Genomic DNA, 15,285 nt, shown 5'->3' with positions numbered 1-15,285 from the left:
ATACCATGGCGTAATTTGCTTAAATATGCGAATGCCTGGCAGCCTGCTTGTGAGCGAGAACGAATACCATCGGCCATGCTTTCACGTTAGCGGCTAAGTTCATTTTTTTTATCCAAGAACACGTTATCTACTGCATACGCACACTCCGAGTGGCTCGCAGTTAATAAAAATTCCTTCACAAGAAAAAAATCCTGAAGACATTCTCATTAAAATTCCCTCGGCTTCATGTTAAGTAACGGTTTCCGCCCAGGGATCCCGGAACAGGGGGGGGGGGGGGGGGGGGCAAGGGAAGCGGTCCCCTCTCCCCCACCTTTTTTCAGAGCGGGCAGCGCCCCCCTTGAAACACTTCAGTTTTAGGAATTGAAACACTTCAGTTCTAGGACTCTTTTAATGCAAACCACAGTGAGCTGAGCTACTTGGCTTCGTAGCAAGTTGTAAAGCATTTCGTATATGAGTAACCTAAACCAGTCATGTCCCAACAGGAGTCGACCGTCAGACCCGTGTACATGATCATGATTACCAGAATTTAGACAAACTATGCACACACTTTTTAGTGCAATTGATCACTCCCCGTGCGTAAACCTTTCCATATATAAAGCTTCCTATTTCAATTTGTTTTATATTGCCGTGAATATTTGCACCGTCTGTTCGCACTCAAAACCGCCGGCACGCGGCTTTATCGTTTTGTAATGCGAGATGCGACCAGACTTATCTCCATTGAATGTGGCCGCGTGCAAATGCTTCCACATTTTTCCAGATTGTTGCATTTGCTGTTGGTTCTTTATCTAGAAAGTTCCTTGCCACCTTTAAATTGAGCGCGGCCAAGAACTGCAGGCATTCATTTCGACAATTACCGAGCACGCTTGTGGCTGTCGCCACCGCCGAGTCATTCAGTTCTTAGTAGGCACGAGTCAGCCTCTTAAACAGTTTCTTTTGGAAGCCTTTTCTTTGTCTTCCTGACTGCTGGAGTGTCGCCACCACAGCGTTACATTTTGCGTCAACCTTTGAACATTGAAGAATAAAAAATAACAATTTGTTATGTAAATGAGAATTAAATAAATAACAAATAAGTTTAAAGGCTTGCCTCCCTACTGAAAAAAAAAAGTTTCAGAGTCCCTGTTTCCGCCCATTATTTTTTTTTTCAACGTTGTTGGCAGTTTCGTTTTTGTACCTGATGGTTCGACCTTGAGAAAATAGGCGAAGCTTGCTTCTTTATGCGTGGCACCAGTTTCGCGTTATGTTTGTATTTTAACGGTATCGGAAGACCGGTAGCGCGCTTCGAAAGCTCTGTAGCTACAATATGGCTTTTTCATCGGAAGTATAGGAGAGTTCCCTGCATTTATCCCGTGCGATTGCTCTAACACGTAGAATACTTTTTAACAAGTGGTCGAATTTCATTTCTTTTTTTCAATTTCGATAAGCGCTTATATTACTTTAGATAAGCGCTTATCAGGAATATCTTTTCATTTGAGCTGGAAAACTAGACAGATATATGATATTGGTTTTAATGCCCGAAACTCCACGTAGGTTTTTAGGGACGACTTAGTGGAGGGCTCCTGGCTAATTTCAACCACATGTGGTTATTAAACGTGCACTGACGTCAAAGTGTACGAGCGTTTTTACGTTTAGTCTCCATGGCGATGCGGCGCATGGTTTCCTGTGTTTTGTACTCACGTCCTTATGTATGCGTGAGCGGTAAAATTAATTGGAAAGTGAACGCTTTGGAATTGCACGCTTAATTATACCGCTTTACAAAAAAAACAGTATCAGCGATTTCGCTAAGCGTTCCCGCTTTATCTGCTGGCGGGAGGTTCAATATAAAGTAAAGCGCACGTGTCGTAATGAGATATAACGTATCTTTTTTTCAGAACAGCGGGCAGGATTATTTCTATTTCATACAGCGATCGTTTCAGCATTGAGCTTTCGCTGCAAACACATAAAAGCTGTGAATAAATCCTAACGCTTGTAGCAGCGCATTTTTTTATAGGTCATTAGAAACGTTGAATTATTGCGGTTGCTCGTTTGACACGTGGCGCTCTCTATTTTTTGCTTTCGTCTGCGGTAACAACGCGTATGAAGAACCCTTACCTTTGCCGTCGTTCTATTTTTCTCTCATGAGCGTCTTGGCTCTTCGGCTGAATTGATTAATTTATTCATGTCTATACGCCGAAGCAACACTGCGCTTTATGAGGCATACCGTACTAAAAGGCGCCGGATTAATTTAGTACTGGTTCAATGACTTACGTATTCCCGAGGAAGACACTGTAATATTCAAATTGAGGGACTCAACGGAAAAACGTTTTGCTTGGCGAAGCGTTCCTTTTCGTGCAGGGAGATCAATCTCTACACAGACGCCTCCTCGCACGAGGGCCGGAGAAAAGCCACTCCCGAGGATTGGCCCGGGTTCCACCACCACTCCAGCGGGAAATGCGACCACACCGGGAGGGGGTTTCAATTGACACTCAGGGCGAGGAGAAGGCCCCATCCGGCGCGCGAGTCGCATCGAAGTTGTATATTCGGCGCGGTCGGTGGGTGGAGCTCCGGTCCGACTCCTTAGAAAGTTCGGTCCGGTACCCGCGATAAAAATGGAAATCAGGCACCGTGTCTTCTGAGCCGGGTGAAAAATGGCCTAGAAAAACAGTGTGCGGCCCGCGGCCGCCGCCACCGCAAACTCATATTACGGCCATGTCGGCTCCGCCGCAAGCTCCGGAACAAACGCCGCCCTCCGAGCGAATCCTTCCCAGCGCGGTGCCAAAATAAATTGCTTCCCTCGGCTTTGCGCTGGCCGACGTTCGTTTAATTTCAAGTTTGCGCAGAGGCGAGACTCCCTGAAACGTTTCACATTCGCAGCCCGGCTCCGCTTCTGCGCTGTGTCCGCGCCGGGGACTTTTCGAATCACGGACGCTCATGCGAGGACTTCATACGACTGAGTACAATCCAGCCGTGAAAAGCCGAGAGCGCTTTTGAGCAAATTGTCGGCTGGTGCACGCACTGTCCGATGCCAAAAACTGAGGACCCCTCTGTTTCCCAGCTGCAACGCTTGGTGTGATCTGGAGAGAGCTCTTTGCGTGCGCGTTGCGCGTTCTGTGAGGGCGGATGATGAATGCCTTGTCGTCTTGTCAGGGGCTGAGCGCTGTATAAAATGCTGTTAAATAGACGAATGTTTGCACCAAGCACTGCTACATCATCGGGTGCAGAATCAGTTTTTTTTTTGTCATCTGAGTGGCGAGCTCGTAAAACGTACATCTCAGCCTTGGCCAAGCTAGACATGCTTCTTTGTAGGCTGGCGCTGCTGGCTACGATGGTTGGCACAGGTGTAACGGGACACTTTGCTAGTCACCAAGGCCCAAACTTTTGCGACTAAGTAATCGGCCAAGTGGCAATCCGCAGCCATTCTGAAACGAAAAAGTTTAAGAACCTGTAACCCGTAGAGATTTTAATCTTTGCACAACTGAGTTTATATTCCTGCAGTACATGTCATGGAAACGCTTAACACTGAAGCCGTCAGAACTGCGCTCCGATATGACGGGCGAACAGAGACTGAGAAAGTTAACTGAGATATCTCAATATATCACGAGAAGGATAATAACTGCGAAACACTTGGACTTCGATTCAAACAAGCACCGAACCCCCGGACGACAACCAGCTTGTAACAATTAAAATGAAATTTCTCTAGAATGGTAATGTTGAAGACATGGAATCACGACGCACCTAACCGTATGAGGGGTATGGTTTGTGACAGCATGTTGGGAAATTGCATATTTAAAAAAATATTGTGCAAGATGTGAAATCATTGTTCACCAAAGAGTATTAGTGGGAAAATATTGCGGCAGTATGTTGCAAGGTCACATTTTCTACTGCATGGTTGCGACCGAAGACAGGACATCCTCACTTATTCAAGCGTATGAGTACTACAACATTGCGTGCAATGGCCATGTGGTTTGGTTAGTCGATCCGTAAGGTGCCGTTCTGGGTCACGAAAGCTAAGCACGCCTAATTACCTTCTGGACCGGGCTGCCGGGAGCGGTGGTGGGCACCGAGCAATATAAAAGGAAACACTCAGCTCTTACTCGAGACATAATTCTGTTTTTTCTTCTGTGTCCAAAAAGTTGTAATCTATGAAAGGCCAAAAACAATGCATATATGCATTAAGCGGTTGCCGTCTGATATACCAGCACACACGTGACAATTCTGGCATGCGTATAGTACTTAACTTCAGTCGCAGTTAGTTAACGAATCGGCTTAAGTGTACATTTCTGCGTTCATCTCTAATTAGGAAACAACTCCTGACGCTCGCGTCGACATGCCATGCGAGCTGCCTTATAGTGGTCAACAAATAAGGCGCGGTATTTTGAGCTGTCAGTTTTGGTTGTAATTGGCGCCGTGTGACTCCTATGGAAAGGGTTTTCACCGAAAGTGAGCTTTCTGAGATGGTGTTCTTACATGCGTTGTGTCATGTACGCTATCACCACAGCACAGATTTTTTCCAAGGCAATCGCTCGCATTATCGTATTTCATCTGTTGACGACAGTGCAGGTCGCAGTCAGCGTCATTTTGAAAATGATCGTGCGGGAAGTGGCCACAAGTGGATTGAGCTGCGCCTCTCGGACTGCTCGTTTGACGGTGCCGATGAGGTCACGCCACCTTCGCTCTTCGTGTTGTTTTTCTGTGTCATGCTGGTAACACACCCGGATTCAGACCGTGAGAAACTTGGTAATCGCACGTTTAAGACTCAAGCTCGTGCAGGTGATTATCGTGAAAGTTGGCACTGTTCAGGTCGTAGCTATGAAGTTCGCAGAGAGAAGTAAGAAACAGTCTCTCCCTCAACTGACCACGTGCAGACCTATATTTAATTAAATGTAAGTTTATCCCGGACCGTAGCTAATGATGCATAGAAAGAGCATAGGTAAATATAGAAGTGTATTCCAACGGGTATGTTATCGTGAACGAAGGTTTCTTTTTCAATTGTACTCCAATAACTAGAGGCAGCGCATGAGGACGGACGAAGGTTCTTTACTCTATTTTCCAGCAGCTTACTTTGTCTTACTTGCATGAGGAGTGAAACACCGCGTTTATTCCTGCTTCGGCAGGGAGAAGAGCATCCTTAGCACCACCCCTGCAGACAAAAGGACCTGAGGAATAGTTCCACTCTCTCCACTTGCACTTGCAGGCAGAGCCACGGTCTCCTGCGACCTGAATTCCTTGTAAAATTCTTCCGTTCTTGATCCCGCTTACTGTAATAAGGAAGACACCTATAAAGCTGCATGAAGAAAGTGATGAAGCTCACCAAACGCTCTAGGCGACTGTCGTTCAGTGATGGAATGCAATTGCATAGATAAGTTTCAACAAACCATGTCTGCTAGCTGCCGCACTTTCTGCGAAACAATTATAGTTAAATTGCTAAGCAAAGAAATTCAGCGCCCTTCGGGAGTCTCGTTCACATTTTCGTACATCTGTTTCGAAACAGTGACCTTCCGAGAAAGAAAGCTTCGCGAAAACGACCACTGTTTCTCCTCATGCGGAAAACTACCGCTAAATAGCCGCAAATCTTCATTATTTGGCGCGGCGCGCCCCTAAAAATACTTCGCATTTCAGTGCTGGTGCGAATCCGCGATGTGACCTTAGTGAAGCTGCAGTGGGTTCTTGTGTAACAGAACGACTTGTGTGACAGAATGCATATGCTTTCCGTTAACTAAGGGCAGATCTTCAATGTTAGTCATTTCCTTGCTTCAGAATGGGGGATATTCTTCAGAGCGCAAAACGCGTGCGCCGCCTTATTCGCAGTGTACAGTAAATGATCTACAAATTTTAGGCGACGGCTGTTAAACAGGCGCCAAAATCCTCTCATGGCACCCGACGGTGTTCGACACACTGACGTCTCTACTTCCTTCCACATTGCGCCTTCGACATCGCACTCTCACTGGCTGGGAAATATTGGCATTTTTCTACACCATGGATAGTCCTCAGTTCTTTTGGAGTCCCTTTGAGCTACGCCATCATGAGCGGCAACAGGTTCTGGAACGTAAGCGACGGCAACGACAAGATACGCCCAAGCTCACAGACATCGTAAGATGCCGTTTGGGCATCGTTTTCGTTGGCAAGCTTTGGGAAAGGCTGATTTCATGACCATTTTACAGTGTGAATACGCACAGCTGTCGCAGCCATGCTGGTTACAAGATGTGGTCAGGATCCCGTAAATTTGTTTTCTTTGCAGTGGGAATGTGCCTTACAAACAAAGCATGCTTTACAGGAGCTAAAGAATGATTGTACAATCAAAATGATTGTACAATAATTTTGTGCAAGTGTATCTGCTTCTATATAGAAGCAGATACCTTTGTACATAAGATTTTCGCAAGAATCGGGCTTTTATAATATATGGCGAAGAGAAAACCAGATATGCGCATAGGCGTGAAGCTCGACGTTAGTTGTTAAGAGATTCGGATAGCTTATAGAGCTTGTTAGCTCGCTCAGTTTATGCAGGGTGTTTCATCTAAGACTTTACACAATTTTTTAAAATAAGCTTATTGAGTTAGAAGAGCTCTTTTTTTCACATAGCATTGTCAGCGGTGTAGTGCATCATAATGCAGCTAAGTTGTCCTAACCAGCAGGCTGGTTAACTACTATTGAATAGTTAATCTTTTAACTATTACCGTTAGGCTCCTTAACAATTGAGAGGCGTGTAGCCCACCGTAATTGATATTCATATCAGTTTTTAGAACTTCGAAAACGCGGTTACCCTCGGTGCTGTGGAGCAACGAATTTTCACTATTTCGACGAGCTACGTGCACTGGAGGGGTTGCTTTGCCTGAAAGCTTCTCGAAAGGGCACGTATTTTCGCGCGATGTAGCCAAAATTTGTTGGGTCACATCGCCGGGGTTATCCGCGTTTTAGAAATTCTAAAAACTGATATGGATATTCATTACGTTGGCCTATCCACGCCATTAAATCATAAGGAGCCTAACAGCAATAGTTAAAAAGTTAACTATTCAATATTGGTCAACCAGCCTGCTAGTTGTTAGCATGTCTTGGATGTATTCCAATGTACTACACCGTTGAGAATGCTATGCCGAAAAAAGCGCTCTTCTAACTCAAAAAGGCTTTTTTTTTTAATTGCGTAAAGTCTGAGGTGAAACACCCTGTATACAGGGCGTCCTATGCAACCTTTGTTTGTCACCTTATTACTGCCTTGGTAATTTTTCCGTCGTGATTTCCAGCTTTTACTTTGGTTTCCATTGCTCCGCCTACATAGTCCATAAATATTGGCTTGGAGTATGTTGAAATAACTCAGCGCATGCGTGTCTGTGCATGCGTGAGTCTCAATATAGTCTCAGTTTGTATCACTTCATGCAGCAAACGTCGGATAAGCTTTGAGCCGCGTTGACACCTGAAGCTTAGGTTGGAGTTCTATGTTATTCTGCGTACATTGTCTGGAAGTGCAGTGCACGATGTAACAGGATGTCGATATAGTGCCTTCTTTTCTGCTTCTTGTGCAGAAAATTTCAGGATGCTGTATTCCAGGTCACATAAATTTCTCAGTATATTACGTTACCGGAGATGACTAACCGCAGAACCACAGTGACTCCGTCCGTAGCTGTGGCGTTCGGCTGATTAACACGAGTTCACGGATTTGATCCCGGCCACAGCGGCCACATTTTGGTGCAGGCAAAATGCAACATCGTCCGGGCACAGTGATTTCGGGGCACGTTAAGGAGACCCAGGAGGTGTAAATTAATCCGCAGCCTTCCACTGCGTCGCCTCTTACTCCTTTTTCATCTTCCTCCATCCTTTTTCTCACTGCGTGATTGAGGAGTCTACTGAAAGTAAGGCAGTTATTACTCCTTTTATTTTCTCATAACTAATTTATTTCGGCAGATTTTATATCATTTTAGCCGAGATTCTCGCAAGTTCACTTCACCGCTTAAACGGTCGTCTCGACTGAGCCCAGTGGCAGCCGCAACGGAGTCCAAAGTGATGAACCGAGAGCAAGGCGGCGTCGGGGAAGCGCTGAATTCGAGTTCCAAGTCAGCTTGCGACGGCTTTGCCGTTAGCCGTACGGGAACCCCTATGCCTGCTCGCAAGTGTCTTCCGCTGTCCCCGAGGAAGGATGACTTCGACGTCTGCCGCACCGTGGTGTCCTGGACGAGCGAGGAGCTGAGCCAGGTGCAGGCGTCGAAGCTCCTCCTGGACAACGCCAAAATTTTGCTTGCGCGCTACCACCACTGGGAAGGGGGCGGGGGTAAAGGCGCGAGGGAGCATCGGTGTTCTGGATGTGGCGCCGTGCCGCTGGAGAATCATTGCTCGCCGGCTGCACCTGGCGAGGGACTGCGTCGCTCCTGGTGGCGGTGGTGACGCCAGCGTTGAGGATCAAGCGGAAGGCGTCTTCTCGTCTGGAGTCCGCGTGCACGCCCGCATCTGGCTTGTGAGGTCGGATTCGTGTCTCGGGTATCGCATGTGCGACATTAAAAACTCTGACTAAGCTCGCTGACCGAATCCATCCCGATCATGCTGTTGTCCTCAAGGGGTAAATGGCACGTACCCACTGCGGGGGATCGGCCAAGACACAGGTGGCGACAGACAGATGCTCAAAAACGTTTTTGAAATAAAGAAAAAGGGAAAAAAGAAGAATAAACAATTGCAGATTTGGAAATTAAAATTCAGAACAAATCGGTTGCTGTGAAATGGGAGGGCTATATGTGCAGAGCTTTGGATGGTTGTATTTCAGATTAATTTTGTGCATTAGCGCTAGAAAACGGAATTGATAAAGATTTCAGGATGTGAGATGTTTCGTGCCTAAAAGGAAGCTTTTAACGGCGGAGGCACATTTCTGTCGCTGTGCCCAAGGGTAGAGGGCACCAAGAGAAAGAACAACCCCGGCAGACAAACTCACACCGAGCTGTTGAAACGGGTGGTACAGCAGGCACCTCCGTAAAGAGAGAAGCGCCAGCAGGGCAAACAAGAAATGATCCATCATTTCAGGTTCAGCACAGAACGGGCACAAAGCAGAGACCGCCGGAGCAGATCTATGGAGGTAGAAGTGCTGTGCAGATATGCGACAACGTATACGCGTGAAGGAAACCTCAAGCTTGCGCGATCGTCATTCTTTACTTCACCAGGGGAATAGAAGTTGCTGGTAGTCGGGAGAGGAAGTAAGCGCTGACGCTGCAAAATCTTTCAAGAGCATATAACTACGAAATATAGCTTCTGTATATATGCGCAGGGTGGGAGGAGAGCCATGTCTGGGCCTTGAACGGATACCTTCGCCAAGGCATGCAACTTCATTTAAATGTATTCCATTGTGCCCAGGCATCTAAACTAACCGTAATAAACACACGTCGGGTGATACAAAAAAGCTGAGTGAGTGGAGTGCCTGTGACTCCGTAGACGCGTTTAGAGAGGAACACAGGGATAATGAATCCGTCATAATTGTGGCAGAAATAAAAGAGCTATCTATCTTGTGCAAAGTTAGGGCCACTTCTAAAACTTCTTCCAAATAAATGGGGTTGTAGTCGGGAAGACGGAGTGTGAATGATCAATAGAGGGACAGAGAGAAAATACCGACACCGGATTTTCTTTACATTGGGAGGCGTCCGTCGCAAGGACAAGATGAGAGCGAAAGGACATCAGGTAATCTTTTAATAAATTGTTGAGCATACGGAAGGGAAACGTTTTGCATTGTTTGGAAAGATAGCGTCAAAGACAATCTAAATAGATGTAGAGTGGGCGCACATCGTAAGTATGTTAGAAATGCGGACGTTTAAGGGCTCAAGGAGATATTGCACTTAACAAATCTGTGGGGTATGCAAAGGAGACTAACTTTCATTGCAAAATGTCCCAGGCTGACGAAGAAAGATCAAGCTTGAGGCATGAAGCGACGAATCGCACACTTCTACAAACGATTGGACAGTTAAAAGCCGAAACCTGGAGGGCAATGATGGAACTCGCGCCTCTAGATACAAAACAGAATTAGGAACACATTTTGGAAGGCCCGGACAGAGGCGCAGCGCCTACCACTCCAAGAGAAGAAGGGGGCGAAGTTTACACGCAGGCCCTCCAGAGAACAAGACACATCGGAACTATAATACTGGATGGACGAAGATTCTATAAATCATTAAATCATTTCAACATCCGTTCCGTCTCATGCCGGAACGGATGTTGCTCAACCTGCGCAGTATGCCGACCGCTCGGACGCCTTTCGCAGTGGCCTGCTCGATATGGGCCCGCCATGAAGGTGAAACATATCATAAATAATTCCGAGGTATTTGGTGGTCTGCACCTGAGGAATTACATGGCATCGATAAACAATAGATAAACAATGCTGTCGATAAACAATGTTAACTGGATGAGAGAGCAGAAAAATTAATAGAGAGCATTTATTTACATTGGGAGAAAGGTTAATTCTGCCTAATCATTGTCCCAAGACAATTAGTTAGGTGAGACTGTAATGACAGGCGCAGATAGTAAATATATGTCATTTTCGGAAGCAAAAAAGTCGATGTCATCAGCATACACGCAAGTTTTTCGCCTTATGATTGCAGGGAATAGAGCTGAGTAAGATGTTGAAAACAACAAAGGAGAGGACAGAACCTTGAGGCACTTCTCTCGCCGGTAGAAATCTTCCAGAGGAAACGTCGTTCTGGAAAAAGTAAAATTCTCTGTTAGCCAGAAATGCAGCTATCTATGCCACAAAGCTAAGAAGGCTTACGCCATCTAATCTCTGCAATGGAGTCCAGTGCTCAGCGCTGTCATAAGCTTTGTACACATCTAGAGTAACAAGTTAGCGCGGCGTATTGCTTTCGGCGACGAGCTAATTGTATGGTGCTCTCGAGTTCAGTATGATGGTTTGGTTTGGTTCTAAAGGTTTTAACGTCCCAAAGCAACTTAGGCTATGAGGGACGCCGTAGTGGAGGGCTCCGGATAATTTCGACCACCTGGGGTTCTTTAACGTGCACTGACACCGCACAGTACCCAGGCTTCTAGAATTTCGCCTCCAGCGAAATTCGACTGCCGCGGCCGGGATCGAACCCGCGTCTTTCGGGTCAGCAGCCGAGCGCTATATCCACTGAACCACCGCGGCGGCCGAGGTCAGCATGAACGCACCATATAGAGCACCCTGGCCTGAAACCTATTTGTCATTGATTCAAAAACCCATTCTCTGAAATGACTGACATGATTCGGCTGAGCAGCATCGTTTCAATAAACTCTCCTATATTATAAGTGAAAGAAACAGGTCTTGTATTATCTAAAACGGAACCCTCGCCCTGCTTTCTAAGCGGAGAGGCAACCTTCGCTAGACGCCACTCGTTTGGAATCCACTGACCTTTAAGAGAGTAATTTACAAGCTCCAGTAATTAGTAGGTACATTCCTCCAACAAAATTTCAATCGTAGAAGACGTGGCACCATTAGGGCTAGGGGCCGTAGAAGGAAGGCGGAACACAATTTGCAAGAAATCTGTTAGGTTGACCTCCTCGAAATCGTCCAATGTGCTGACCATTCTCGGAGGAGGAGAACGAAGAGCTGTAAAGCGACGCTTTAGACCTCTGCCCATCTCTTCTAAAGACTTAGCAATTTCAGCAGGAGTCTGATCTAGGAAAACTGCATTCGTTGCGGTTGGGATATTTCTTGTTGTCTTCAGGTAATTGAATAAAGCTCGTCGATCACCTAATTTAGAGATAAATTCCTAGAGTTGAGTATCGTACTCCTCTTTTTCACTAGATACGGTGCGCTTAAATGCAGCTGCAATATAAGCTTATAATCCATCCAGTTTTCGGGGCACTGACTGTGTAAATGTTTCTTCCAGGCTGCTTTCCGGCGCCTGTAATCCCGTGTGCACTCCGCATTCCACTAGGGACACGACCGTGAGCCTTTATTTGCCTGAATCAAACACTGCGATTTATTTGAAAGGCTCATTGGGCTGGGTCGTGTTTTCCGGACCGGAGTAATATTTTGTTTGCTGGAGTATTGAATGAAGGTTCGCTTTGACGGTGTCGAATATTATTTGTTCATTAAGACCTCACTATGCAACGCTTGCAGAATTTAGTCAAAGGCTTGGTTAACCTCCCTGCGTTTCTTTTTCATTCTCTCTCTCTAGTCAAAGGCTCATACTTTACGTTTTCTTTTTTCTCTTCGGCATCGTTCGCTGTGATGGCGTGACCGAAGAGAGGAGGAGTACTGTCTCATTGTCCACAGTGTTACTCTGGCACATAGAAACCCATAAATCAATCAGCATTACTGTAAACAATACTGCAGGAAAGCCAGAACACGCGAACTTCCGCAGAAGCACAGCGTGGGTATTGAATAAATGCCACACCTTGTTACACCGACGAAGGTGACTGAGTGGCATACGCGCCTCGTTTCCACAAAGGGGCCAGTGGGAAAGGGGTTGCTCGATGCGTGCAAAGAAAACTGAGAAGCAAAGAAATATGAAGAGTCGCGTCTCTAGCGCTTTTGTGCACAGAAAGAAAGACAGCCTGTAGCGACTGCCCGAACACTTCGTTTAGTTAAGTGACTCGCCCGTAGCACAAACAAAGGTGTTTTGTGTTTTCTGTGTGCGAACCTCATCGATGTAATTTCCTTTCTACCTTTTGTCCCAGAACGGCAAAGATGGCCGGATACCCTCCGAGCGCAGCGTTCCCTTTCCTCGACTCCCACGCGCGCCTTGGCCTATTGAGGTCGCGGAATGTCTGCGCAGGACAAAGGCGTGCCTCGTCGCTTTCGCGGACGCCGCCGCGAGGAAGGATCGAAGGCGGCGGGAGGTTGCTTTGTTGCACCGCTACCCAGTCACGCCGCCGTGGCGAGGGACAAAGGCAGCGGCAAAAGAGCCCGCGGCTCTTTACGGTAGCCTCTGGATAATTCAGAGGCTTGACGGCAGGGCTCGCGCGCGCGTAACGCGATCTTCGTTCCTAACCGCTCGCGCCGCGTCGGCCCCCGGCGGGGCTATTAACTCTTCTTCTTGGCCCAAATTGCCCGGCGAAGAAGCTGCGCCAGGCGTGGCGCAGGCTGCAGAGCAAGCGTCGCGTTGATGTGCGCGCGGTAATCAAGAGGCGCTCAGACCACGCGTTGTCCGCCGCTCCCTGGGAAGGACCAATGGGGCGTAATAATTGTCCACAAGTTTCCAGCCCTGCATTCCGGCCAAAGAGGAATCGTCTTCGTAAGAGCAGCGGCCAGCCGGGAAGACTGGCGTGGCGGCCTGGTCCTAGTAGAGCGGTGTCTGTTTGCCTCAAGAGGCAACCCACTGGAACGCTGAAAACGAGAGGAAAACAAACGCGGACAACGTCCGCTCTTCGCTGTAACTCTTTTTCGCTTTTTTTTGGTGCTGCGCCTGCGTGTTTCGAGAGAATCTTACCGGCCTCTTGGAGTGCGGACGCATGGGGCGCTCAGCGGCAAGACAGCGGGGCCATAACGACAAGTTCACTCGAGATAGCCTCACGGGGCAGGCGAGCTGAAAGGAAAGAAAGCGGAAGATAAGGAGACATTGCCGGCGCAACTGACCGAAAGACACTTACCGCAAAAGAATTGCTCGTCAGGATGGGCAAAACAACAAACGCGGTACATTCCTTCCGTACTGAGGGACGCGGGCGCTCGGTGGCCTCCGCGAATGTCCTTTTGCGGATTTTCCCTAAGATTCTTTGTTCGCGTGTGGTGCGCAAGATGGTCCGCAAGATGCGTCCCGTATCGTGCGTAAAAAAGCCGGCTAGGAGTAATTTGCGACGTTATCTGCTCCAGCATAATGGCTGTGTATAATTCGTGAAGTTCTCTCCTCGCTTGTAAGCGATTCAAGATGGTCACATACTATGATTCAAAATACGCGCTTCTTTCATATATATTGGCTTACCGGTTTCTCAGCATTTAGGCGCGCGATTCACTAAATTTGTTTTCTTGAACTCAAGGCCAGAATTACAGAGAATCGAAACATGGTGCTTTTAACACCTAATGCGTGACACTGCGACACTGCAACACTACGACACTACACTACACTACACTACACTACACTACTCTAATCAACAAAATAAAGGAAGAAATGAAGGAAGCGTAGATATGTAGGCACTTTTTAGAGTAAGAACACCTTTTGTTGCGGTCGAAATAGGAACTTATATTGATAACACGAAACCACATACTGAGTGTGCCGCCGCGGTGGCTTAGTGGTTACGGCGCTCGGTTGCTTACCCGAACGACGCGGATTCGATCCCAGCCGTGGCGGTCGAATTTCGATAGAGGCAGAATTTTAGGGGCCCGTGCACTGTGCGGTATCAGGGCACGTTAAAGAACCCCAGGTGGTGGAAATTTCCGGAGCCCTTCACTACGGGTTCCCTCATAGCCCGAGTTGCTTTGGGGCGTTAAACACCCATGAACCAAACCAAACATATATAGTGACCTAAACCGCAAACTGGTCCGGGAGATTTCTTTTTACGAGTACAGTTATTTTTCCGTTACTATTTCTTGAGCTTGGACGGTTCATTTTTAATGCTTAACCGGTAAGCGTCTTTTTTTTTAGAAATCTTTTTTTAGATCGTTGGTTTAGTTACGCCAATTTTATAAAAGCATGTCCGAAACATTTCAGTTCATGGCAGCCTGCAAAATTTAGTCCACAGAGCTATCGTTGCAACATGTAACGCGATGAGAACCCAGCACCGAACGACAGTCTGAAGGTAAAACCTGAAGTTTAGATGCGTAAACTTCAGGTGCAACAGAATTTCTTCGTTCGTAGTCAAGGTCAGTGGAGAGTGCAGGAGAGGGAAGAGCAATAAAAGCAAAAAGACTTTCACCAAACTCTTGAAGAAGGCTGGGACATTGGCTCTGTAGGTCGTCCGTGAAGCTTTCTTTAAGACATTCTGCAGTGCAGCCGCTGAGACGCTGACGTCAGAGTAGCCATATAGCTAGTCTAGAAGCAACCGTACAGAAGAGCCGCGCGCTGAAGATTTCATTATCGAAGAGCAGATGCTTGTTTAGAAGAAGCTACATTATTGCTTTCCCTATGTGCACGCTCCTTTGAACTAATTCAGGAGGAGATTTTCACTCAGAGGGGTGTTTACATACAAAACACTCTTTCCGAGAGGACTACACGCAAGCTTTTCTCGGAGCCTTTGTTAATCGCTCTCAACACGGTCCCCGCCAGCTTGCTGCAATGGCAGCCTCGCGTTCAGCGCTCCTGCGGGCTTCTAAGCCGGCTTCCTTTCGGGAAGAGCGCGCCGCACAAGGAAGCAAACAGCCACAAAGTTGGCGACGCGTTTCGAGCTAATCCTTGCAAGAAACCGTGGGCGATAATACTGAAGCAACGATGCATTGAA

The sequence above is a fragment of the Amblyomma americanum genome, chromosome 1 (assembly GCF_052857255.1).
Source record: "Amblyomma americanum isolate KBUSLIRL-KWMA chromosome 1, ASM5285725v1, whole genome shotgun sequence".
NCBI lineage: Eukaryota > Metazoa > Arthropoda > Arachnida > Ixodida > Ixodidae > Amblyomma > Amblyomma americanum.
Note: the sequence above shows the minus strand (reverse complement) of the source record.